At 38.3% G+C, this 26,291-nt stretch overlaps 1 long non-coding RNA gene across 1 annotated transcript in view; it reads left to right on the plus strand.

The window, feature by feature from the left end:
• The window catches only part of LOC308191883, a 352,338-nt gene that overhangs the window by 165,651 nt on the left and 160,396 nt on the right, over window positions 1-26,291 (plus strand). Inside the window, exon 9 of the long non-coding RNA XR_013948336.1 lies at window positions 695-832. This is a non-coding gene — a long non-coding RNA (uncharacterized lncRNA). The remainder of the gene's footprint in view (window positions 1-694; window positions 833-26,291) is intronic.

Raw genomic sequence — 26,291 nt, forward strand, 5'->3', positions numbered from 1 at the left:
GGGCTTTTGCTTTTTTGTTTTTTCTTCCCTCTCCCCCTTTCCGTTTTTCCTTTAGTTAAATTATTTAATTAATAATATTTTCCCCTTAATTATTTTTCCTTTAATTAAATTGTCCTTATCTCAACCTGTGAGTTGTTTCTTTCCTTTTCTTCTTCCCCTCCTCTTCTGAGGAGGAGTGAGAGAGCAGTTTGAGTGTTTTTTTGTTTTGTTTTGTAGGGGGGAGGGGGAGGTTCTGTATGGAGCCAGGAGTTGAGTTTGATGATCCTTGTGGATCCCTTCCAACTCAGGATATTCTATGAAGTCCCCAGAATTCCTTGGGTTTGCAATAGGACTTACGTTTCATTGGCACTCTGTAAAAGCATTTATTTATCTTGGGCGTTGAAGAAAATGTACCCTGATCTCCATTGAAATGTACACTGATCCATAAGAAAGGACTTAAAGACCTACTGTAGAATATAGTGCTCTGGGAAATTTATCTCATCAGTATGTATATCATAAACCTTCATACTCACTGAAGTTCCATAGTAGCATTTGCCATGCCATCAGACTTGTATCCACTCCAGATCCATGCAACTTGCTTGTAAGTTACTGTGAATTCTGACAAACAGAATGTCCTCAGGGCTATTCCCTGAGGCCATCTGGCATGAAACAGCTTACATCCATGCTATTAAATTCTCTTATTCTTCCAAAACAGGTGACTGCATGCAAACTGCCTTCTGGGAGCAGTTCTCAGCCTGTGTGGACTCCCACATCATGACTGGGAATTGTTTGGGAATGTGGTTACAGGCTCATGTCAAAAGCATGAAAGAGATGCCTCTAAAAATTTAATAGGGTAAACAGGTTCCACAGCCTGAAAATGTTTTCTTGTACTACTCAATTTACTACTATCAGTGTAATTATGGTTCTTCTTATATGGTGCTATAAAAAAAATTAGACTCTGAGATAAGGGCTACTATCTGAGTGAAGAACACACCTCAGTATCTGTGGTCTTATTAGCAAGAACAGACATATACTTGTGTTAGGCTTTTCTGGATTATTGAGAAGAGGACTGGTACATGCTTCACATAATTTATCTTATATAGCGGGGCTTTGTTTCTGCCACTGATCACTATCATTAATACTTCATTGCTCCTGATACAGAAGTACAAAATAACATGGTAATGGCTCTCAACTTCCTTCAGTTTGGAGAATCTGCATGCTCTTAGGGACAAAGCTTTACCCCTGCAAAGAACCGTTTCACTTGCAGTGTGAAGTTCAATCAGTTCTTGTTTGATATGTCATATCATCTGGGTGCTGGGCAAGATACCAATGTAGATGGGCTTTCTGCATCCTCACTTGCTCGTAAGACTGGCATTTTAGAGAAACTGTTCTCTCCTAATGCCCCTTAGCTCTTCACTGATATTCCAGTATACAGGTCTGATATCATAGAGTCATTAAGACTGGAAAAGACCTCCAAGATAATCTGATCCAACCATCCCCCTACCACCAATGTCACCCACTAAACCATGTTCCTAAGCACCACATCCAACCTTTCCTTAAACACTTCCAGGGATAGTGACTCCACCACCTCCCTGCAGAATCTGTTCCAATGCCTGACTACTCTTCCTGAGAAGAAATTTCTCCATTAAGAGATACCCATTAATCTCATGAGACTCTTTCCATTTGGATCAAGCAGCAGTCACTTGGATGTTCTGAGATATCATAAATATGCTTCAATGAGAGAAATACTGAATGTGTTCACACTTCTTCCATACTCTTCTCCCCCCAAATCTTCCCCATTGATTTTTTTCATTCCCCCCGTTCAATTTAGTTTGCTGTTTTTTTGGGGGTGGGAGTATGTGGTAGATGATATTTCGATTGAAAAATGAAGTATTCTAAGTAAAGCTGAACTAAGGCAGTAGAAAAATGAAATTTAAAGAAAAAATAAATACTATGGGGGTTAGTATCTAAGTACTATCAGTTATAAAATGGAGGAATGAGTGATCTAACATAATCTGCAGAAAAATAAATTAAATTTCATTTATCTACCTTAGGCTGGATAGGAAGGTCATCTGCTTCTTAAAAGATTTTTATATATATTTTGTGTGTCCCTATTACTGCTCAGTTGGGGAGCAAGGAGTTAACTTAAACATGCAAGTTGTAAAGTCCTATTAAAGCTCTGTCTGCAGAATTAATAAAGTGTAATGCTGTTAAATCTGTAGTTTACTGTGAAAAGTGCCACTTCTACCTACTAAACTCTAAATCCAGATTAGAAGCTGCTCATGAATAGTGAACAAATCCTGCTAGAATCATCCTGCTCTGTTTTACTTGTCTGGAATTAATTGAGTGAATTCATATCAAAATCTTGGGTAACTTCTGTTTCTGGGAATTAAGGCTATCTTGTACAATGCTAAAGCGTCGTGCTTTCATTTTTGCAATATTTGTTCAGCATATAGCATACAATGTTTTGGTAGTATGCCTCTATTAGTCTACTGTGATCTCCACTGTATTGCTCTCAGGGCATGTTTATGGTTCTGTGCGTAGCAGTAGACAGTTTCATGAGTGTTCTTGTGTAAGCCGAGTTTCTTGTCAAAAATGCATCAGTATAAGGTGGTGGTTGCATTTTCTTATTTTTCCCTTTTTGGATTATAATAACAGTGATGCTATTACTCCTGCTAATGTTATTACTTAATCATGTATATCTGGCTGCACTTGCCTACTCTTTACTTGTTTCCAACTACTATGTTTTGTCTGGAGCTGGCAACCCTCTTTGAGCTGCTTTTAAGTTATTGAGCTAACTCAACATAATGTAGCAGCAATAACAAGCTCTATGGTAATTCAGAAAGTGATAGGCTCTCTGTCCACATCTTCTCTGTCTAGTTTGTTTTTTGTCCCTCCTCCTTGCTATGAGCGTTATTCATTGGTTGAACTATCCATGTGAGAAAGTTTAGATTGGTTGTTGTTGGATACAGACATGGAAGAACTGGATTCAGGCTCTTGACGCTGTTGCAACATTCTTGGTATGGCCTTGAGTCTCTCCGTTGACTCTGTTTTTCCGGATGTTTAAAAAATAAAAATAAAATAGTACTCTTTGATACTTGGCATATAAAAACTAGTGTATCTCACTTTCAGTTGTGTAATTCTTTAAAACCCTGTTGCTCTTTATAAGCAAAATTTATTTAGGATGAGGGGAGGTTAATAGTCTCTTCTTTAGGTAGAGCCATGCAGAGATGCACTTCCCCTCCCTCAGGAGGACATACAAGAGAGTGCTTATATGTGGATCACTGAAAGGCTGCTGTGCCTCAGTCAGTCATAGAGCCACATGCGAAGAATTGAGTGCACACCAGGCACCCTTGACAAAGACGAGCACTTTTTGTACTTTTTCTGCTTCTCTCTAGTATGCTGCTGAACTCATCTTCATCTCTCACTTGAGTTAGCTGGTGCTCTTTTCATTTCTCCCTGCTGCCTCCCAAAGTCTTTCACACTCTCTGTTTAACAGTGTATTTTTAACCAGTTCAAGGGTGTTGCTCATGCTCCAGACATAGTATTCTATCTAGAATGATCTTTGAAACAACTGAGGGGAACAACACTTTGATTTATTATTTACAAGAAGTGTGTGTTTGTAAGTGTGCTGATGAAATGCCTTTTTAAAGGATACAAAAGTATTAAATTCCATACCGAGGACTCCCTTTGCTAAGTACAAATGCACCCACATTTCAGAAAGTATGCTATCATATTGTTTCAATAATTACATGCGCAAAAAAACTTTTAAACAAATTTCTATGGGGAAAGAGAGGTGAGTAGGTCCAGATAGATGTGCGCTAAATGAAGCAACTCTCCTAAATGGTTTTTGGGTACCAAGGTGACACTTGCCTGCATTCTACTTAATTTCTTATTCTAAAGCCATATGATAAATTATAATTATGGTAGCTGAGAGTATTGGAAATGCTGTGTGCATTGCTAAACACAATGTGCAAAAATAATACACACACACCAAATTAAAGTACACCTCTGAGCCACATGAAATGCTTTGTTTAGCTGTGGTGTTCCTCTCTCTTGAAGCCCGTGTAGGGAAACAGAGGCATAATAGTTATTCAAAAAATACTTAAGTAATGCTTAAGCTCAAGTAATTGGACATAGGCTTAAAATGATGAGATGAGGCAAAGCACGTGATGGAGTGGGGGAAGAATTTATTTCTCCTTCATTTGACTCAGGCATGTCTGCTGGCCCCAGATTGGTGTGATGCTACCCCCCAGTTCTGTCCACTCCATCCCTTTCCCTCTGATAATCTGAAATGATTCGGCCTGCTGGGTTCAGGTAAAAGGGCACTCTCAACTTTCTGTCTCTTTGTTTTGCAACTTAGTGAGACAATCCACTTTTTGTGGCTGACAGTGGAAAAATGCAGCAGTAAAATGTTAAAGCTTGATTGTGAGGCTTTCTTTCCCTGTTAACTATTTGCAGCAGAGTTACAGTTAAAATGCCTAGCACCATGAACAATTAAAACCGTGCTGTATTTGAGCCACAAATCCTAACTGTGAAATTGTCCATGACGGGTTGCACTGGGCATGCTTCTAGTTCAGTAGTAACTAGTTACGCATACTTTATTTTTCTTTCTTTACAGTGACTGGTGTGGGATTTTCTGAAAGTCAGAGATGCTGATGTGCAGTGGCTCACTTTACTCTCATAATCCACATCATCCTCTAATAAGATAGCTTCACACCTAATGAGAACCCCCCACTACAAGTCTCATTAACCCTCTCTCTGCCTCAGGTGCTTATTAGCATTCTCCTCCTGCTTGTTTGCTTGTCAAAATATAGAGGTGTGAGGAAAGGCAGTGCAAGAGAATGGAAGATGGTGTAGAAATGCTGTAGTGAGCTCTTTTGGAAAGATCTTGAGTGGGGGGAAAGAATAACAGATGTCGTATCTCATTGCATCTTTCAAAACAGAGGAGTTGTCAGAGCCCTTATTTAATTTAAAAGGGAGAAAATTACCTGAGCTACAGAAATGTGCTGCTGACACAAGCTGCCTTAAAAATAGACTAGCACAGGATGGATTAATGAAAATAATGTTATTCTTGGACAATTTACAGTACAGCCACCTGAAAAATAAAACTAGGCAAGGGAGAGCATGGGTGGGACAGGAGGGTGGAAAGGGAAAATAAATAAAGTGTGGCTGAAGAAAGGAACAACGATCTCAAACATAACGTCCCCATGGTGAGGGGTGAACATGGGGGCCATGGGGCAGAACCAAAAGCTCTTGATCCTTGGGAAAGGCCTGGATATCAGTATCCCTTGATTAGGTGCATATCAGTATCTGCCAGGCTTGTAGCCTTACATATGGTGTCTTTACCAAGATATTGTGGAGTGATGATGGATCATCCAGGGCCTCATTCGTGTTGTCTGGCTCTACTAAAATGTGAGTTGAGATGCTAAGTGATACTACAAATGTGTAAGCACTGGAATTTGATATGCTACAGAATGTTTCATCTGGTTTATCTGGCTACCAAAAGCATTATCCATTGTTTGCTATATACATCTCTTTGGTCTTCTACTAAGGGCTTTCTGCATTAGCCAGATGAGTATTCCATATTGTTTGCCAGAAAATCAAGGTGGGGCTCTGCCAGATCTGCGTGGGACAAATATTTGAATTAAGAAGATGAAAAAAAAAAATCCCTGTGGGAATAAAGCTGAAAACAAACAAAAAAAAATGTTTATTGCATTGGACTATATAATGTCTAGCCTTCCTGTTTAATATTAGTCTTTCCTGACCTGCTTCCCCCATTACTGAATCCCCCCCTTACTGAAATCTATATTTCTTTGTAGTATTGATATAGTGGTTGGGGTGTATGTCATAGCTTGTCTGGCCTGTAAGGAGGCAGAATAGTCCTGTGTCAAGACTCCTGAACAGTGAATCTTAAGGAAGTGTTTCTTTTCCCAGATGTGGTGAAGATGTATGGCATGTATAGTTGGTTTGCTCAGAATTGCTATAATACTACTAAACAATAATTCTTTGAAAGTAAATAGCAGCTGCATACTATAGTGCTAATAGGAGGGGGATGACAAGCACAGATTCCTAGTATAGTAGTACTTTTAAAATCTTTTCTTAGCTTTTAAGCTATCCTAAACTATTGCACAAGTTTTTCCTGATCAGAATCTATCTTTTTTTTTGGATTATATCTTTCATTTATTTATACAAATTTTTTTATGCTCATCACCATTAATTAAATAGCAACTATCTGTAGCAAGGAATCAATTTATCCAGTAGCAATTTATCCTGACTAAAGCGGAAAAAATTTAGGAATGGAAGTTGTATTTTTAAGCACCAGATGATTTAGTTTCAGAGGTCTTGATCAAATTAAATGGAGGATCAAATTAAGTGCCAACTGGTGACTAAATTACATTGAAGACACTGTACTTGCTGCAACTAGTTTTCCCAATGCAAATGCTTATGAAGTGAAAATGGGTAGTTATTCACAGCTGTAGCAGCTGTGTCCCATATTTTAACCTCTTTCTTTCGTCTGTCTCTCAGTCACTTTAGAGGAAATATTGCTTCTCCAGGAGACGTATTCAAACTGTTTTCCCCAGTGCAACTGTTCAGTTTCCATCCAAGAAATGCCATACAAGTAACGCAGTCTGTGCGACTCCTTACTACGAGGCAGTAACTTAAAAAAAACAAGCACATCAGAACTGCTTGTGATTAGGGGCATGAGCTATACAACTGGTGTAATACAAAACATGAATTCATGAATGAGCTCAGCAGAAGTGTTGTATGGTTCTTCCTATGAAATACTGCAAGTATCTCTTGTTCAAGTTCTTAGTACACATGGTTTTAAAGAAATGCAATTTATTTTTTGGTCAAATAGCTCAACATTCTTCATTCCAAAAATGGAATTGAGTTAACTACTGTATGGAGTGCTGTGCTTTTGCAGAGAGAGGGAATAAACAGGAAGAATGCCATGTGGTTTTGTAATGTGAGAAATATTAAAACTAAATCTGCAAATAGAGTATAAAACACTTTAGTATTAACATTAATATGTTTTTAAATGTTTTTTTCTGTTCTCATCACACATGGGGCATCAGTTAGTAGGATGAAGTCTGATCAATTAATACTGACAGACATTTTGAATGAATCACTTTTGTCAACTCCAGTTGATGTTCTGTGAACCCTGACCATGGAAAATGAACACAGTCCACTCTGAATTCTATTCTTTTGGGGAGTTGCAAGTAGCACCTCTCTGTGGGTCTAGTGGTATATTTTATTTCCAAAAATGTGAGGATTGTAAGATCTCCTTTCTAGTCTCCTATGCCTTATTTGTCTATGCAAACAACTATTTCTATTAATCCTGTGCATCAGATTGGCCAATGGTTTCTGTCTCCAAAAGTATTCTATGCACTTTGATCTACTGGTTACTTGGGGAAGAACGTAAGATTTGTAAAATGGCTGGGTCATGGAAAGTCCTTTGCAGTGCTGGTGTGCAGCTTCCTTTTACCTGTCTCTTAGAAAGCCAGAGATAACGCAGTAGTTAGAATAGAGCATATCACTTCTGCACAGCGACTTTGAGTGATCCAGACATGCGTATGACCAGAGCACAACATATGCTAGTCTGAGATCAACCTAGAAGTTTGCCTATGATATCAGAGTTCAGTGGCAAGTGGATTCTCTCTGGTGGCCATGTGGGAAATGAGATTTGGGTGTGTAATGTGGTCAGAGTCCACACAAGGAATTCACCCAGTGACTGTGCAATTTTCTACCCTGTTGCCTACTCTTCCTTGACTGGCCTGACAGGTGTACAGTGCTATTGTAACAAGCAACCAGCACACCTGAGGTTGTCTGCATTTAATCAAAGGGGTTTTGAATAGGAGCCACTGTTTCCTTATGATACAATGAGTGTGCTGTTTGGACACTACACACAGTATTTAACAAGTGCTCTGGAGAAAATGGCTATTAGGGTAAATAGAGAACAAGGCTATAACACTGTGGATTTGCAGCTGATGGTGTATTGATTTAAGGAAAAGAATGTTGAATTTATTGCAAGAGATGACAACATAAACGCGGGATGGAAGATGAATGTTAGCAAAACTAATGGGATGTGTAATGACTTAGGAAAGAAAAAGGCAAGAAGAGAGAGGTGATAATCTTTCGGGTACAGGGTAACTTGGTTATGTTCTCCCTCAGCTTACAGTGATAGTTAATCATAGTTTTGGATGTTCTTGGGCTATTTATGACCACTCTTATAGTAAGTGGTCATGAAAACTGTAAAATATAAAAGGGGTACCATCAAAATATGATGGTATGTTTGCTGTTACATCTTCCTGGATTTTAGATTCTTTGTTCCAGGTATTAAGCGAATGTGTACTGGACTTACTTAATGGAAAACCTGTTCTTTATTAAATTGTTCATAAGTATTGCTTTATCTCCATGGTCTAACCTATAAAGTGTAGTGGTGATTACTATAGTGTATTACAGAGGCTTACTTTTATCAAGAGACAGCAACAAGGGATTAACACCTTTCACCTGTGCACAGCTGCTGTTTTGTAGCTTTCAGAGGTCTAGGTATTACATGACTGAAAGGTTTTGGTTGTTTTCCTAGACAGACAGATCAGATGCTTATGGGTTTCCATCTTCCTCACCCTAGTTGTCTGACTGCAGCCATTAAAGAACAGGGAAAATTTTGTTCATGTGCGTCACCATTCCTTTGCCAATCATGGTCACTGTCTCCAGGCACCTGGGATAGCCAGAGGGTTAAATCGTAGTAAAGACACTTTTTCCCTAATTTCTTAGATTTTTGGCATTGCTTCTGAATTGCTGGCAATAGATAGCCTATGGTTTTTCAAATTGCCCATTCTCAGCAGACATCCTGATTTAAGATAGCCAGCTGTTCATCATTACTCAGGGCCCTCATTAAAGCCCAAATCTGCTGGACTCATCATTACAGTCAAGTTATGGAGTGCTATGTAAATCAGAGTAAAAGACAATTTTGTTAAAAACCTTAGATTTTAATCTTTTTTTTAACAACTTATAATATACTGTAGGTGGATGTTTTATGATGTGTTAGGATTTGTATAAAGTGAGCAATGTCATGATTTTAGTTAATGTTAGTATCAACTCTTGGTTTACAGTCAGTATCTTTGATATAATTATTCAATTACAGTGACTTGAGAGAGACTAGCAAAATGTCTGTGTGTTACACTGCCTATATTATTGCTGATTATAGGTGATTTCATTTTTTCAGCAGTAAATCTTAACTGGATAATATCACTGTGTTTGTGCATACATCAGGGAAGTGCTGCCTATAATGCTGGTCAGAACATCTAGCTTTAGCACTATTTGTCATGCAGTTACTAAAAGAACAACCCATCTTGCTAAGACTGCAGTAGTGGGGCAGGTACTTAGCCACATGTTAGTGCTCCAGTGAGATCAGAGTATTTTAGTAAATGCTGGGCTGCACAGAGCAGTGGGTATGAAACAGTATCACTCCTGTAAAACAGCAAAGCAACAAAACAGGATGGTACAAATGGAAAAGGATGCTGCTAGATGAAATTTGGCCTGAATCTGCTGTTTAGGTTTTGCAAAGCGTTACTAAAACTTGTATTGGAAAAACTTATTTGAGTAGCATTTTGCATTAAAACAAACTCAACATTTTTTATTTCATGTTTCCAATCTAAGCTCTACAAGTATAGCATTTTGCTGATGTTCCTAAATGGCATTTTATCAAAGACGCAGGTTAACATTTTTTGTTCCCACTGTGTAAACAGTCAATAGGAAAAGGAATAGCAATAGGAACAATGTAATATTCTTTTTTTTTTTCTTTGAATGTGTAATTAAACTAGTGGTTCAATTATCTTTGTTGTTCCCTAAATACAACACTTACTTTAGTCTGAACATAACCAGACAAAGCTTCAAGATGCTGTGGATCTTATTATTTCTTTGTCTGCTGAATTGAAATGCCTTCTTTTTATCAAATTTCTATTCTGTATATATGTTGGTATACACTTGAAACACACTTTAGTCTTCTCTCTGACAGCTAAACAGAATACACTCCTTTTTATTGTTTATTATAAAGCAAGCTTTCCCGGCCTCTAGTCATTCTTTACACTATTTTTTTAAACCCTCTCCTATTTTTTTCCCATTTCTTTTTTGCTAAATTAATGCTGGAGCTAGACTCCTCTATTGCACTTATCACACCGGCACGTAAGACTTGACTCTTTCCTCTGTTTTTCAGTGTTTGTTGGCTTTACATGGCTTCTTTCCTGCGAGTTTTGTGGGAACACTTTCTGGGATACCTAGATCTGTTGAACAGCAGCAAAGGGCATTGGGTGACCGACCTGGGAATAGAGGTGGTGTGTGGTAATGCCCAATACCTGGCCCGGAAGTCTAAATTCTTAGAAGATGCATAATTTTTGGAGAGAGGAGGAGGGAGGCGTTTGAAAGCTTCCTGGATGATTCAGGTGGGGCTGAGGGCTGCGGTCCATGCTCTTGTTTTGGGATATATAATCTGTGAATTTATTGCTAGTAATCTGGGGTACTTCTTTCCTCCCCCTGAACTGTCAGTTATACATCTTTTAGATATAGCTTAGGTCACAGAACACATCTCCAAAAGGACTGCTGCTTAACCGTGGCTCCACGCTTACTTAAAAAAGCATTTTAATATCTGTTGCTTTGGGAAGTTCAAGTCTGTATAATGCATGCCATGCTGATTGTGTATAATTGTAATTTTTTAATTAAGGTTAAATCTAATACTATAAAGAAATCTATTACATTAACAAGTTTAACATCCTGTCAGCAGAAGTCCATTTGAAAGTAAGGTTTAGTTTTCATAAGCCCCCATTCATTGCCTTTGATTACATTGCACTCCTTTTATGCCTAACTGTGCCATAAATTAGCCTTTCCATTATTTTGTTGAGATTGGTGCCAGGTCTTCTGATTGCTGATGTGAAACCAGTCAGCCCTTTCACCTTTGTAAAGTATTTCCCCATCGCTAGTTTATCTTTTTTGTTCTGCTGAACTTTTTTAGGATTCCAGGAGCTACAGAAAATCTACTTTAATGGTTCAGCCAGCTCGCTTTGTGTGATTGCAGCTGTTTTGTTCTTACGGGGCTTTTTGTTTTTGCTTTCCCGAGGACCTTATTTTTTAAACGTTAAATTGGCTTCACAATCCAATAGTAACTCAAGGTGATGTAGAAGTATTGTGTTATCTTTAGAGAATGTAAATACGTTCCATACATTTTCCTTCATGAAATTCAGGAGAGAAATATTTAACACCTCTGCCCATTTTTTATATTATCATACATAATTTGCTAGGAATACGTATGTACTAATACTAGAATCTATTTGTGTTCTTATTGTACCTAGAAACATTTGAGTGCTAGTCAAAATTTACTTTCACGTTTGTTTCCTTTATCGAATTTCTGTTCTTAATAGCTTTTGATTCAAATTCACTGTTATAATGCTGTCATCTGTGTGTGTTGGAGGATTTTTTTTCTTCTCTGGAAAAAGAAAAAAAAAAGACTGAGTCCATAGAACTTTCTTTCATAACAGATGGATTGTAGCTTTTGGGGATATCTCCTAGTTGTTTTAAATGGTTCTTAACTGTTCTAACTTATCTATAGTTTGCATATTTCCCTTCTCTAAGCTGACTAGACTCTGATGTTTTTCAGCTTATCAAATGGATATGTTTACAACTATTACGTTTAGATAAGTAGTTTGACTTTTACGCGTGTATGCAACAAGATAATGACATCTGACTGTCTGTATTTAATCCATGGCTAATTTTTTTTGTTTTGGGAGTGCTTCATCCGTCCAAGTGATGGCTCGCAATCCTGTGTTGGGTGCAGGATATTTGTGCATCAATTTTTTTATGCAAAGCAACTAGAAAGTACAGAATATTTTAGTACTGATGTTCTGAGACCTCTTGTATTTGGGGTTAATCTTAATGATTCAGCTTGCTTTTCTCTTCGCAACAGATAATTAGGCCACAGGAGAAGGTTGTGCTATACTCCAGTGTGCAGTGGTGGTTTGTAGTAGATACCACCTAATATCTTAGACTGTGAATATTAATCTGTAGAAATTTAGGAGCTTCTGCTTTAGAGGTGCAATGGATGTGGAGAGAAGCAGTGTTACCCATTTTCTTCACCCAGTTGATTGGTACTTATTACCTTTGAATAAAGACTTTTTAAATTCAGTGAATTAAAATTGGAATGTTATCTAATGTACCTACTCTGGGTCTATGTCCAGGAAGAATTCTATTTCCTGTAAATGGGTCCTTCACTCATAGCTGCAATTTCCTTATTTTCTGGCCATATCATCAGCACAGTATCACACCAGAGAATTTTCGTAGCATCTTGTGGCATTTTTCTTCCAAGAAGATCCCTGAAGCATGTACGTGTATTTCTGAAGTGCACATCTGTTTCTTGAAAAGTACATAGTAACATGGGCTCAGAGAGGATGCAAACTTAATCCCAAAGGCAAAAGGCCCACAGATATAGAGGGGAGAGTGTATTTATCAGCTCTCAGTATACTTTTTGTATGTGTCCTTGCACATTTTTTCTGTGCAAACAAGAAGAAATCCAGGAGACTTATATTTGTTCAAGGAGATGCTGACTCAGACAAGGACTTAAGCATGTGCCTCATCCTCAGGATGTAAGTAGGCTCATCTCTATTCACCAAAGCTTTTATGCCACTACTTAGATAAGCATGTGCTCAAGTGCTTCACTGAAATAGAAATGTAATTATTTTCTCTGCGTTGCCTTAAACACTTTGCTTAGGCTGGCACTTGTGATGTCTTTAGTAATCTGTTCATGGTTCCTAAACATAAACCCCTCTGTCCTTTTCAATAGAGTGTTTAATAGGGAGTTTTATAATACATGTAGATGTGTTTCTGTGTTTGCAGTGAACTTCTGTGACAGGTGGGGAGCTGGGGTGGAGGTACCTACAAGATACTGTTTAAAAAAAAAAAAAATCCAACAAACAATTGCCCTTGCTTTCCTTCTACCTTCTTAATCAGATGCATCAGACTGGATGGACCTTCTGTATCATTGCTATATAATACATTGCTACACATATTAAAACATGCTGCATTTGGAAAATATTTTTTTGTGTTTTTTCGTTTCTATGGTGGGTTTTGTGTTTTTTATTTTTTTTGTTTGTTTTGTTTTTTACTAATAGCATTTGATTCTGTGTTTGTATGGCTGTTCTCAGTTGCATTATTTTGGGAGGAAGAAGCTGTACTTACAGAGTGAGGAGCCCTTAATTGCTAGGGCTTCTGTGCAACACAGCAACAGTTCTGTTCTTTTCCGTACGGGGGGGGGATAGTGGTGTGTTCAGAGTCACCTAAAGGATGTGAGTGTGCAAAGCCCATTAATCTCTTTTTAGATGGATTTCAAAAATGTTAAGTGTTTTGGGGAAATCCAATGTGGGAAGTAATGGAAGTGTAGCTTTGTGGAGCAAAAAAAAATAGAAATATCTGATTTTTTTCTGATATGCTATTATATGAAGGACAGTGTAATTTAAAAGAAAATATATGGGAACATCACCTGCAGAGTTGGAACAGAGGACACAGAAAGATAACTTTTTTTTTTTTTGACCAGTGAAGATACAGCAGAAGTTCAAATCTCTCTGAGACTAACAGAAACACACAGAAGTAAAACCACCTTTTCTTGTGGGATATTTAGCCTCTACCTCAGGTGGTTATCAGAATTTCCATTAATTTGTAATATCAAATACTCACTGCACTATAACACTTTTTAAATGTCCCAAGCAGTGTGACATGAATCAAGTTAATCAAGAAAATGGTATCACTCAGTGAAAATGTTTGTCAAGCAGGTATTTGTTTAGGCTTGAGGTACAAAGTCTGGTCTGCATAAGTCTGGGACTGGAAGTGACCAAGTGATTCTATCTGATGAGCAGCTTTTCCCCCAAAAGGGTCAAGATTCATTGGATTCTGGAAACAGTCCTTGTCAGATTTTTGAAGTGTGGGTCTGTCAAAAGTCATCCTCTCATCAAAAACCTTCTGGGCTGCATTAGGGATATTGACTACTTGGACAAGGTTCTGCTGTCAAAAATTGCGTATAAGCTATGAACTATTCTTTTAATAAAGAAATGGAAAATGGGGAAGATGTCTTTGTGCCTACACGAGTCTTAAAAGCAAGAAAAATGTCAATCTCTTCTGAGACATTTTCCCTCAAGACAATTTCAATGCTGAAGTTCATATGATATCCGTGATAGATGTTTGTTCTTTCTTTGTCGTTTTTCCTGTTTTTTTGTTTTTGTTTTTGTTTTTTTGTTTTTTTTAAGGAGATATATAGGCAGATATAATATGGGAATTTTCGTATGGTTTAGGACTTCACAAGCTAAATGTTACCTGGATGCTGACACTTGTTTGTTTATTTATTTATTTATTTATTTATTTATTTTGTGATGGTTGCTAGGGACATAACTCCCACTATTGTTAGTAAATGCTTCTGTATGTAATTCCTTGCGCTAACACACATTCTGCACTATGCAGATTTATATGTGTGCATATTCATGGTTCCTCACAGACAAAAGTGTTTACTAACATCCTCATGGCTGAGTGGTAGCGCACTGCTGTTTAGGTACAGGCTCACCTAATGGCAAGTTAATGTCTTTTGTCTCAACTGCTACTTGATATAAGCCTGTATCTTAAAGTGTACGTCTGTCTTATCTCAACTTGCTTTACAAAGACATTCATATTTTGTTGACTTTCTACTAATTTCTACATCTGTAATACATGGGCTTGTCTGGATACATATCTAGAAAATCTCAGTGACGGTGCTAACAGCACCACTTTGTGCAGGTGGCAGAAGCACCTAAAGCTGACAAACCAGATCCATGGTTCTGCCCTACAGGAAGGGAGGACACCAACAAGTCTATTCACTACTATTGAAGCTCAGGGAAGTATTGTGTTTTGTCTTCATGTACTCCTGCACTGACTTTTTTTTTTTTTGCATCCAGTAAAGAAAGATGGGTAGAGTTGTGATGCCGTTAGAGACGGGTGGCACTATTGACCATAGCCTAACACTGTTTGCCACACAGAGGTGACTGCAAGAGTTAGGAACGCCCAACACCTAACCAGGAAAATCAGGCACAGTCCATAAAATATCAGTTTGATTAGCAGAAGCAGTAAAATTATACTAATTTTGAGATATTTAGACCATATTTTGATTTGTGCTTCCTCATCTTTCTGTAAAAGTTCTGTGCCCATTTTTTCATTGACTCATATATTTTGATGCATGCAAGGGACCACCCAGGAAGAACCTATTATCCAGGGACAGAAACCCCTTCCTGCTGTGACGAGATAACCAAGTCACTTCTGAAATCCCAGTGGCTACTCTTTACCAATGAGAGGAGAAGAGAAATGGCTAGAAGTAGAAGTTTTTCTTACCCAAAACTCCCCCCACCCCAGGACTGCTAAAGGTGTTTACTCATCTAGGGAACTTGGATTGACCCAGCTGTGACCATGGTGGAATTGAGGTCTTAAATTGCTTAAGGGTAGCTGGGAAAATAGGGAAAGTCAGATTCATGCTGGATTGCAAGTACCTCACTTCACTTCATTTTTCTATTCCTGGTCTGCATCATCTTGGAAATAGGTAGTGATGCTTTATTAGGTGGGTGTGAGAGGGAGTGAAGGAGATGGAGGCAAGTGAGGCCTCTAGTCCTTTCAGTGGGTAGAAGCTGGGTTGCTGAGAAGACAGATACTTGTTCTTCTGATCCTAGTTGCTGTGCTGCTTATAGTCTGCATATGCTCCTTCACCTTTATGCTCACATCTCAGTGTCCCACCAACTACGTCAAACCAGGGTGAACTGAAAAACCTGTTTACCCATCTCTCTCTCGGCCATGCTGAGGTAGCTAAAGAAACATGAGAATTGCATCTGAAAGGATATGAGCTTTTTTTGTTGATGTCTTTGACACAGCTCTAAGAAAAGCTTCCCAGCTTGAATTTGGGTTTCTCTGCTTAGGGCCCCAAATACTTTCTTCTTTACACCAGCAGAAGAACACATACAATGTGCAGAGTGCTGAGCCCCTTAGTCAGGTGTTCTGCTTCATATAAACGGATGAGAATTGGACCTCAGCATTATCTTATTATTATTATTATACATTATTATTATTATTATAATACCTCAGATTATTATTTTTAATGATTATTTTTGACAGTCAAGTCCTACTTCTGTGTAAGTTAGCAAGAAAAAGAAGAACTTGAAGATTTTTGTAGGAGGGAAAAAATCTTTAGTGTATCTTATCAGGTAATGAGTAACCCATCAATTTTTATGCTGAATACAGTTATAGCAAAGTTATAATTTGGCCATGGACATTAAAAATAATTCCTGGAGCTTAAACATATAAACAGCATGTTTTACACAGTACCTTCCCTTTTACTCCATATAATAAAATAGCAGCTCTTTCTGTTGTTGCAGAAGTTCTCTCCTGCGATTTCTGATTTACAGTAAGATTGAAGAGAAGGCACTTGACCATTTCCTTGTCAAATGTCATCATTGCAGCAGGTTCCAACTCAGATTATTAGACTGGAGAGATAATCAGTATGTACATTGTTATTTCACAGTCATCACTTTGAGACTTAAAATACTGTGTAGATTATAACTTATTTGGTAGGGTGTGGGGAGTGTCTACCCCATGCCAAGTCTAGACTTTTTCAGTCCTGCTATAATGCAGCACTTCACAAATTACACAGTGCAGGACACCAGGCTGGATGGACCATAAACTTTAAAGGTCCTCAGTGGGATATGTTTGTTTTAGACTCTTAATTATGGCAAATTTTTTCCTGACAATACAATGAGTTTAGAAATACAGATAGTTATGTATGCTTGGTGTTCTGGATGGAAGCACACTATGTAGCTATCTAAAATGAGTGCTAGTTGGATATTGGAACTGGAAAATAGCAGATACTGCAGACATCAGAAACGATCCAAATGAGAATTAATGTTTCCCAACAAAGCATAGGCTAACAGGCAGGGTTAGGGTAATAATATCCACAGATATCTGGAGGCCATCCACACCAAGCAGAAACAGAAGTGTAGTTTAGGGTGGTCCAAGAAATATGAAATGAAATTTGGCACAGGAAAACGTAAACTGAATATTGTAGAGAATAAGAGGACAAAGATCCCTGAAACCGCGAAATTCTCTTAAAGAAATTGGCATCAATTTTCACTTTATTTTGATGTATCGGGCTGCTGGGCAATCCAGCTCATGAGAAAGAGTACTTAGGCTTAAATGAAGAAGCCAGAACCTGAGTAAAGCCTCTAACTGTAAGGTAATGTTTTCATTAGTGTCATTGAATGCTTCTGAAGAGAGATATGTTCAGCATGCTGTATTTTTTCCCCTCTCTGGTAGAGCCCTTATAGCTGTGGAATATATCCATACCTCCTGTACAAAAGAGTGTGGGGTTGAATCTTCTGTTGTAGAGGTTTTTTAAACTCTCACTGCCTCGGTTTTGGTGGGCATGTACTTAGTAGGTAGGTGCCTAGACACGCTAGCAGGTCCCTTTTCTGTATGGGAGGATGTTGCCAGCCCTTTACTGTTTCTTAAGCATTCCACACAGTCCAGTGTGGCTTGAAGAGAGTTTTTCTTTATAATGTCAAGTCCAGCCCTGCTTCCCTTCTCTGCAGTCCTCAGCCTCTTGCCTGTGTCTCCTGCGGCAGATCTGAAGTCTGGGCCCATCACCAGTTCCCAGAGAGGATGCTGTTCTATGCTCCCTACGTCTTGATAGTCCTGTGTTCTCAAAGGATAGTTGTGTGTAACTGATGTGTAAATACAGTTGTCAAAGCTTGGACTGTAGGTTACATGCTTTTCCATGTTGTGCTGAAATCCTGTGGCTCCTCCTTTTTGTCTCTGCGCTCTCAGAATGGGAAAGTCAAGGCTTGAAGAGGTGAAGCTGCTGCTGCTTGTTGTTGCTATTCAAGTGAAGAAACTGCTCCTGCCCTCTGTAGTTACGAACGCGGGGATATTTCACTTTTTCTTCTGATGGAATTGGTGCTGGGTTCTCCACTGACAGAAGGCGTTTGCTGCTCTGTGCTGCTTATTTGAGGTCTAGCCTTTTGACAGGCACCAGATACTGAATGAGGCACTCAAAGAACTAAGCATGTGAATCTTGGCAGCTTGAGGTCAAGGGTTCCTGTGTGTGGGGAAAAAAGTTACAAAGGATTTTTGTTCTTGCTGTTTGGTTTTCTTCTGTGCATGGAGCAAAAATGAGATATATACAGTAAGCTTTGCTGTATGCCAACTCTTCAGGAAAAAGTAAGGCCATTTCAACTGTTCTTAAAGGTCAAGCAAGGTAATGTAGATAAGCATGAAGTATTTAGACTGATGACAGTCTGGGATAAAGTAATGAAGGCACTGAAATGGGGTCCTTTAATGAAGAATTAAATGCTGTAATATGAATTCTGTAAGCTAACATACAGAGTTGGCAGTGTACATGGAGGAAAATTTTACTGTTTTAGAAGTGGGAGACACAAAGAGGAGGATGGAGAGCTGGTGTTGTCAGGCAATGACACGCTTATCAAATTTCATAAATCCATTTTGATGGCTTTTGCTAAGAGTGGGAGATACCATAAAGCTTAGTATCACATAGCAAATTGCATGAGACTGAAGAAGTGCAGCTGTAAGTGACTTGTGAACTGGTAAACTGATAGGTTTCAAAATCCCCATCAAGGGGGTCCATCGTTGAGTATGGGCATTGACAAAGGCTGTAAAAGTGCCATACTCTGTCCAGCTCTACCTGTTCAATGCTTTCACTGGTGATCTGGAAAGTAAATGCAACACAAACTCAGTTGGAGAACTGTCAGAAATGCACACTGGTGGAGAAAGATTAGACTTTGGTATATCATAATACGGAGTTCTGTTCATTTGCAATGCTGTATATAAAAAGAGATGGGGTGAAATAAGCTCTTAAATGTACTTACCTAGTTGTAGGGAACACAAAGACAGTACTAATGGTTGAAAATTTAAGACCAACAAATTTGAAATGGAACATTGGTGCATGCACAAAGTGTTGGTGAGAGACCAAACACAAAACCAAAGTAACGTAAGTGAGAGTAAGGATTCTCTGTCTGTCTCCATATCAAAACTGTCTGGAATATTTTAGCCAGAGTTTATGGGTGTTTGAGGTACCCGGGCAGGCTGTGATGTTAGATACAAAGGTGGCCAGAGTACATGATTTCAAGTTTTCTTCTGGTTTTAACATCCTTTAAAATACAAGCCTGAAGCTGTAAACCACTGCCTGCATTGGTTTCCTTCAATTCAGTATCATTCTCTGCTACCTTCTTTGTGCTGCTCCTCAGTAAGGGGAAGCAATTATGCTTTGGGGTAAAAACATAATTTAGATAGCTAACACAACAATGTTATGCAACAAGCAGGAGTAACAAGTAATGCAGAACTTTCTGACCAGTGCTCTGTTTTCTGGTTTAATATATGCAGTTAGAAGATTGTTTCATGCTAATGATTCCTAGTTTCTGGGGTCAGAGTTTCTAACTCAGAACTGTGTTGTGTCTTTGTGGGGCATGAAGAATAGTTTTGCAGAAAGTTCTTAGCTTTCCAGAGTAAGAAGTGGAGCAGTAATGATGTGGCATCAATGTGTGTGTGGCATCAAACTTTTTCTATTCTTTTTACCTTCTGTTATCACTACAGACAAACCAGTCAGCTGTAAGGCAATGTAGTTTAATCACTATGTAATTATAATGATGCACCAAAAGCTCCTTGAATAGGTCACAGAACACTTCCTTGGAATGAGGATTAACTGTTCATTTAACAGTAAGGAGGTGCAGTGTCCTTTTCTACAGAGAAGTTTGTCTTTTGGAGATACAGCATTATAAGTAGGACGTATTTGCTCTGAAATAAGACTCCCTTCTTCCATCTGTTCTTCAGGCATGTTTGTATTTGAAAAATAATTCAGCTTACGGCATGGTGTTGCTTGTAAAGTGCACTAGTTGTTCCTGAATAGCTCCAAGGGAAGACAAACCAGTAAGGCCTCTCTTTACAGAGACGAGACAGTTTTCTGCCTCCACTCTTGTAAAATAGTTAATTTGATGTGCTCAAAATACTTTGCAAAAATGGGATGTCTTTTGAGATTCAAAAAACATGAATTCCAGGGTTGATTGGTGACTTCTGGATTTTCCAATTAAAGTGTTCTCACAGCCTTGGGGAAAAAAAAAAGTACATAGGAACATATGCACTCACACGTCTCTCTTGCTGCCATCATAAAGGCTTTGACAGAATTAAGTGAACCATAGTGAAAGTATACCATGGAAGCATCTGGTCTGTGGTTTCAGCTGAATGCCCTTCATTTCATTGTCTGCTTCCTTGTGTGTGATGAATTTCATGGACTGGCTCAGGTTGTTCGCACTGCCTTGCAGGCAAGGGATGTTACCCTCAGTGCAGCATTCAATGTCCTTCACAACAGATTGACTTCCCTGCAGAAACACACGTGTAATTCAAGCAGAGATGATAAAATGGAAAGCACATGCTCATGGTTTTGTGAATTAAAATAAATTGCCCCACTTCCAGTACAAATGAACGTTCCAATTAAAAATATGGCATGGAGAGACCCAGAAAACCCAGAGAAGATTATCTTCTGGGATTATGTGCTATTTGTAGGTAAAGGAAAGGAAGCTGGCTGGAAATCTTTGTATAATCCTTGCAAGAATGAAAGTGAAACTAAATGTCTGTTCTCTCTCTAATTAGCACATTCTTTTGCATTTGAATGTCAAGAGAACAAAATATAAACATCTTCATGGAAGGGAGGAAAAGGGGGGGGGGGGGTTTGGAACTGAAGATAAGAGCTGTGACTTGTCCAGTAACTGAAATGTGAATAACACTAAACTTTCAACCTTTCTCTGTGTGTGGTCAGTTCTTCAATTATAGTGAATGAAAACTCTTTGTAAAGCCCTTGCTGTTTTAAATACATTCATGGTAATCTTCTGTGAAGAAGGGGATCATGAGCAGAACAAATGTGAACCTAAAGGAAATAAAACTACTGTTATGACCCTTTAAGAAATGGACTCAAGGGTAGCTTTCTCTCCGAGGATCTGTCTGGACTTCTCTGTCTTTCTGTCAATTCATAAGAAAAAATTCATGTGTCTTGGCAAAGGAAGCAAGGAGAGAAGGTAAGAGCAGTTAATTGGGTACTTGGTGCTTGAGGTGGTTAGAATGTTGTGAATTTACAGGGATGTTCAAGACAAGTGAAGCCTGTCCTTGACCATAGAACTTCTCTTTGGTAGGGGGGCAAGTAGGCTCACAAGCATGGCTGTAAAATTGTGCCTACTTTAGACTGGATTCCTCTATAAGGAGGGGTTGGTTTCAAGAATACATCCCAATACTTCTCTTCAACTTAGAAAATCAAATTCTTTCTCATGGTGTCAATAAGGTGCATCTCCCTCATCCACGTGAATCCTCCCTTTTGCAAGCTAAGGGACACATACTCTGCTTCATATGTGAAATCTTACTTTAAGTTTTGAACTAAATTCTTCTTGAAAGATCTTTGAGGCTCAAGTGTTATGTTCCCCCAACACACACACAAACACACAGAAATATTATTTTCAGGTGGGGAGAAAGAGAGACAACGTGAAGTTTCCAAGCCATATTTCCTTTAGCTGGGATTGGGTGGGAGGGGGGTGGATGGGGACTGGGAAGAAAACTGTTCATTTGAGAGTATTGCCCAATTCTGCATCCTCAGAGACTTGAATGAGCTTTCAAAATATGTTTATGTATAACAAGAAAGATTCCTAAATTTTCTATTTTTAGTCTTATATTAAAAGAAGTGCATTAAAAAAAGGAAAGAAAAATGCTTGATTTTGTGGAATAAGTATACACATCAGGAGCTGGTTGTTTAGTAGTCTTCTAAATGAGGTTAGGAGTAGTGAATGACAGATGAAATATTTATCCTTGGTGTACTTTAAAACTACAGAAAAGCAGCACTATATAAACTTGGATGTAATCATAAAAACTCATTAACAACAAAGTAATTCTAAAGTGCAGCTTTACTTTCAGTGGAATAAAATGCCTATTTTCATAGATTTCATGACTTTTTTCATTATTTGAGGTCTCAGTAAACTTCACTGAAAGTTCTCTGAAATCTTGATTCTGCAGGGAGGAAAAAAAGCAACAGTACAAATATTCAGATAAAATATTTGTGGTATAAAAGAGCATACAGATTTTATTTTTCTACTTTGGAATTAAAGCTATTTTTAATCTATAGATAATAACAATATCAGAAACAAACTCCAAAAATAGAGACAGATCAATATTTTTAGTTCAATCTGCAAGACAGTTTAAAAAAAAAAATTGTTCACAGTTAAGTCTGCATTACTGAAAACAGATTTTTTTTTTCATTGTTATGGATGGAAAGATGCCTTCAGGGTAGGGCTTAGAATGGAATCTTTACTGCAGCCTTTATAGCAGAAGATTTATCAAGCAACTCTATTATAAAGCTGGAAATATATTTTCATGGTTAAAATGTCTGTTTTCATTATTCTATTTCAGGTCTTAATATAAGATACTTAACTGTATATTCAGCAGCACATATCTATTTGAATACACAGAACTTTGTCTTAAACTTTGATTTCAGTGCTTGTAATTAGCTAGACTCTTTCTTTTGGAGTCCTCGTGGCAGATGAAGACCTACTCTAAGTAAAGGGAAAAAGTTAAATGTTTGGTGGTTCAAGCTTTTGGCACTGTATTGTTTTTCTCCTTTTCCTCCTCCTACTTTTTGGGAGATTCCAATGCTGTGTCTCTCTGCTGTCTGAGTGTTAGCCAAGGAACGTTGTACGCCCTTAAGTGCTAGACTCCGAAGGCTTGCATGTGAGAACAGTCAAACTGTGGATTTTGCCATCACAGTCATTAATCTGCATGCACTTAAGACGCCACCACTCCTTATAAGTGAGGCTTTAAAAATGAAGTTAATTTTTGTATATTGAAATGAACCCAGGTGGCATGCAAATGACTATATGTAGCTCTAGGTTTGCAAAAGCTATAACGCTTGTATGATCTTAAGTGTGACTAGCAGCTCTGTTGAATACAACCATTGATCTGTACAACCATCTGTAGGGTTGTCTGAAAGTCTTTCACATGAAAACTGAATGCCCAGTTCAGAATGTGTACTCATTTGAACAGCTCACATTACAGATTGTTAAAAATGTTAACTTTGTTTAAAATGTTGATGAGTACCACATATCTAACCTGTGGCAGTAAAATCTTCTGCTTTTTGATAGGCAGAATGGATTTCCTGATAATTGACTTTAAAATGTGTATAAATACAAGTCCTGCTATTTATCTTTTAAAAGGCTTTTATTGCAAATGGTTGCTATCTTTCATAACTTATACTTTGCATACAGATGCTTTCATTCGAGACTTAAAGAAATACAAAACTCATTATGGTGCTATCATGGACTAAAACTATAGGTAACCTCAGAAGCAATTGGAAGGTGGAATAATTTTTCTAAACTCATGGGAAAAGAACAAGTAGCAAGCTGAGCTGCCAGCTTCACAGAAGGGAGCAAATGTTTAGCAGAGCCACTTCCTGAAAAATAAGGTCTGTCTATGTTGAGAGTACTTCTTCCAGAAAGGTGTTCGTGGAGTTTTGTGACTGCAGAAAATGATATGCCAGCTGATTTTTATCAGCAGCAAATATAAAGGGTTTGGATAGTTGATAAAATCATTTAATTATATGTAATGTTCACAATTCTTTGTTTAGGCATATCTGAATGTAAACAAATATCAATGACGCTAGTGAAAAGAATACAACTTCTAGCAAAGTCACCTGGAAACGCTTTCGACTTACTTGTTTCTGTCTAGTAATGTTGCCAGGGCACTGAATAAATTTCATACCACAGCATTACTAGTGGTTTATATTTCTAGCAATGTTCATATTCCTATCGTTCTTTTACCTTCATCTCTCTGAAAGCTACAAGGAATAAAAGAAAATATGTAATTGGCGCTGTCTCCATTAGCATATTTACAGAGTTGACTACATTTCAATATGCTGCACATACTGCGTTCTGTACATCAGCAGCTCAACTTTAAAATGACTACTCTGGCCTTTTAAACCTTTGATAGGAGGGAGTTTAATTACCGAAGAATTTCTCTGTGATCTCTTCCCTTAGCTGTCTTCAGGAGACAAGTTTGGGCTACTTATATTGCAGTATGATTGAAGGGATTCAACCCCTCAACAGGGCTGTAGTTTGGCATACAGTTTATTTCCCTCACAGAATTCTTCCTTGACTTTTATTTTTGATGCAGTGGATGTGCTTTCCAATGCTTGTAGTCCTTCTTACCCTCCTCTGCACCCCAGTCTGCCTCCACAAATCGTAGGCCTTTAATGTGGTAGGGAAGCAGTGAGGGATTTGGCTGCTGTAGTCAGGCTTGTGTTTTCATGTAAGTGTACATCGCTTTTTCTTCCTTTTTATTTAGGAGTGCAGCAAAGGACACCACTGTATAGATTACTTTAACCTCAAAGTTCTTGCAAAATTTAGGTGTGGAGTATCTCTGGAATACTGCCAGAACTCTAGAAGCTGGCCCAGCGGGGTTTTCAGTCATATTTCATATGCGCACCATAGCTAGTGCATTTCATAAGTCCTAAAATGAACATAAAAAAGAATGGTACCTGCTTCAGCTAAACAAATGTTTTCCTCACTAGCATGTAAAGTTCATAGGCCACCATATCTAAATATAGGTGGTGGGGAGAAAAAGAAAAGATGAAGTACCACTTCAGAGCAGGATTGCTTGGAGAAGAACCCAGAGGAACTAAACTTAATTTGAGAAGAGATCAACTGATCAAAAATACTTTTAACTGCTGAAACTGTCTCAGTTTTCTCTTAGGTGGTGAGATTTTCAACTGTGCTCTAATACTGGTCATAGTCAATGTCTTCATCCTAGCACCAGTCAACTGTGGTACTTTGATAACAGCAGTGTCTGTGTGATATACAATCCTTATTGGCTCTGTGTCTTTTCTAACATTAAGCTGTGTTTTCAAAAGTCATTTTTTTGCTGTAATGTCATTGCTATCATCAGCAGATCTTTATTTGTGAATGGACTGAAATTAGAGCATACCTTATTTTTAGCATTCCTTTTTTTTTTTTAAATTGCAGTTCACCTAGCTCATTTTCCATTCAGTAAACATGCTTTGTTTGGGGGAAACTTCATATCCCAATTCTATTACTCACTGTTTCCAATGCTGGAGACAACCAGGAAACTCAATCTCATGCTGCAGTGGTAGGATCTGGTCTTGTAAAATGTTCTGAGCTTCACGGGTTGCAGTGAATCCAAAACTAGACGAATCCAAAAATGTACGTTTTTACTGCCCAGGCCTTTAGAATTCTGATAAGCTGCATTTCTAGGACTGATTTCCGACATGGTCTGTCTTGTAAGAAACTCTCTCTTGCTTATTGCTTTGTTTTCTGTATAGGCACGATGCACCAGCGTACTTTGTTAACACTTCTTTCAGCAACTAGATGCTAGATTAGCATGGTATATTATTATTTTTTTCCCCAAAAATATCATTACTGACTGAGAAAAGACATTTCAAGGCAAAGACAGTACGGTTGAAACTGGGGGATCTGGGAGTCGTGGTGGACAGCAGGCTGACCATGAGACAGCGGTGGGTCCTTGAGGCCAAGAAAGCCAACAGTATTCTGGGTTGCATTTGAAATAGTGTTGTCAGCAGGTCGAGGGAGGTGATCCTCCCCTCCTACTCAGCCCACAGTACAAGAGGGACATAGAACTATGGGAGTGAGTCCAGATGTGAGCTGCGAAGATGATTAGAGGACAGGAGCACCTGCTGTACAAGGACAGGCTGAGAGAACTGGGCCTGTTTAGCCTGACCAGGTGATCTTCAGAGGTCCTACCTCATCCATTCTGTGAAATGCAAACCAGTAAGACACACAGTACTTGGTCAATCCTGTAACACCATTGGATCAATCATTCTATATTTCCCCTTAAATATTTTATTCTTTACCAAATTACATTGAGCACACTATAGAATTCTGGCATAAAAATGCACCCTTGGTGGCTATTCCTTTCTTTATCCATTTAATAAACAATACTTTAAAACTCCCAAGCTTATGCATTAAGCAGGTATGCAGTATTAAACAGATTAAATTACATTTTCATTATGGAATAAAACAAGGACATATAAAACTAAGATTGGTTGGGATTAGTATGTGATGAAGTAGTATTTAGCATTACGGGATGACAGTATCTTTCATAGTAACTTCATTGTGTAGAATGGTTGTTTTGAAAAGTTTGTAGCAAAAGGAGTGTCATTTTTTTCTTAAGCAACTAATGTTTGGAAA

The sequence above is a fragment of the Anser brachyrhynchus genome (genome assembly GCF_964034855.1).
Source record: "Anser brachyrhynchus genome assembly, chromosome: 3".
In the NCBI taxonomy this organism is placed as follows: Eukaryota; Metazoa; Chordata; class Aves; order Anseriformes; family Anatidae; genus Anser; species Anser brachyrhynchus.